Source organism: Poecilia reticulata, linkage group LG17 (assembly GCF_000633615.1).
Source record: "Poecilia reticulata strain Guanapo linkage group LG17, Guppy_female_1.0+MT, whole genome shotgun sequence".
Lineage (NCBI taxonomy): Eukaryota > Metazoa > Chordata > Actinopteri > Cyprinodontiformes > Poeciliidae > Poecilia > Poecilia reticulata.
In genome coordinates, this window is record NC_024347.1 from 24,733,294 (window position 1) to 24,735,483 (window position 2,190).

Genomic DNA, 2,190 nt, shown 5'->3' on the forward strand with positions numbered 1-2,190 from the left:
GGCAGCATCATGGCAGTGGCAGCATCATGGGAGTGGCAGCATCATGCAAGTAGCAGCATCATGGCAGTGGCAGCATCATGGCAGTGGCAGCATCATGGTATGGCAATGTTTTCTGCAGTACCGTCTGGTTCCTGAGTGAGGTTGGCTCTCCCACCTTCTTCAAATCAGACAAAAATGATGTCAAACTTTTGTGCAGAAAAAATATTTTATTTGTGCCTCTATCATTTTAACGGTATTAAGAAATGTTTCCAGAGGTCATAAAAGGTCAACCAGCCCCCCCCCCCTCAACCTCCCACCTTCTCCAAAACAGACAAAAATGATATCAATCATCTCGACTGTACTTGAGCAGCAATTTTTGTCTGTTTGTGCTGCTTTGGCTTTGAATATATTAATGAAAGTTTAAAGGTCAAAAGGTCAACCAGCTCCCCCACTTTTACAAAATCAAAATTACCTTTAAAATATCATGAATATCTTCAAGGGCAAAGCAGCGCAGACAAAAATTTTCTGCACAAACGTAGTTGAGTTGGTTTGATTTAGTCTGATTTGAAGAAGGTGTGGGGGCTGGTTGACCTTTCATGACCTCTGGAAACATTTCTTTACAACTTTAAAATGATAGCAGCACAAACGAAAACATTTTCCTGCACAACCTTTTGACACCATTTTTGTCTGATTCGAAGAAGGTTCACAAAATAAAAAGCATCATGAGAAAAGTAACTACAAAATTTCTTTTGGACAACAAAGTCAAGGTTTTGGAGCAGCTGTCAGTTTCTGAAGTTCTGGTATTTTGCTTTCTTGGACCCCAGAAATAGTGAGATGATCATGAAGTATGAAATATAGGTGAAAGGACAAGATACAAGCAAGCRACTAATTGAGTTCAGTCAGTAAGGCTGCTGGTCCATTGAGGCAGGGAGAGGAGCTCCATCTTCTGGGGAGACTCTGCTCTTGTGTGTCACTAGTAGGACAACCACAGGCAGATTTCAAATTTGCTGGAGGATCTAGTTACCCATCCTGGAATAGAAACATCCAKGARGGAGAMGTCTGTGCTTCCCTGGTTGATTTGTTGCCTTTAAGTTTTTGGGATTTCTGGGGTCTTTCCAAGTACTCCAGGTTCCTCCTAGTCCAAAAACAGGCTGTTAGGTTAATTGGTTAATCTGAGTTGCCCTTGAGTGTGGGTACATAGGGTAAGTTCCTTTGGCAGATTATTTCTCCTGTAACATGGAAAACATGTCAAGTTATAAGTGATTTTATCTACCAAAGAAAAATACTTTTTCATCAATACTAAGAAATTATTTACTTAAAACAATCTCATATATCTTGCTTAAAAGTCAGTTTTGTCTTATTTTAAGTGTAATAAGATATTTGCACTAGAAACTGGACTAAAAATAAATAACAGAGTAAATGTTTGAACTCCATTGCTGTGTGTAAAACATCTACATGACATATGAGTTTCACTTTTTGAGCTGAATTACATCACCTTTTTCATAACGTAATTTACTGAGTTGCGCCTGAATGTGGCCGTTCAGAAGTCAAGTGGATTTTTYACTGAAAAAAGCAGAGCGGAAAGTACAAATAACGGACTTAGGAATTAGGAGAACGGGGGSTTTAGGACATCTAAACCGCTAATTTAGGAATCTCTCAGGTGTAAGCTTTTTATAAGGGATTTCTGTCCGTGTTGTTTGCACCCAGCATTATGGAGTCACGATGAGGCGAAGGGATCAGAGCCGGTTTAACCTCAACAAACAGCTACAGCTATAAATTCTCTCTGGGTAAGAGGAGACAACGTCCGTCTTCTAACTGCAGCAACAGYCTKGTGTCCGGATGAACTGCATTTCCTGCCTCTGTCACATGATGACCTGTTCCTGAGCTGTAATCCCTCTAATTTCGAAGCCTTGTGTCTTTCACGCCTTAAGGGGGAAATCTTGTTTGGATCACGATTGTTGTGRTATCATGGGAGCCGGGTAGTTTTCTTTTTAGATATCAGTAAATTACAAAACCCATGCAGCTAAATATTTGGAAAAAAAAATTAAGAATAAAATATGAAAAAACAAAAAAAGCATGTATATGCTTTTAATATAACAAAATGATCTAAAAGAAAAAAACATTTGGTTCTGTTGCTGAACTGCAGAGCTTTTTCTGCGACAGACTGCTGCGTCCGCGGTGCACAAAGTAGCGTTACAGGAGATCCTTCTT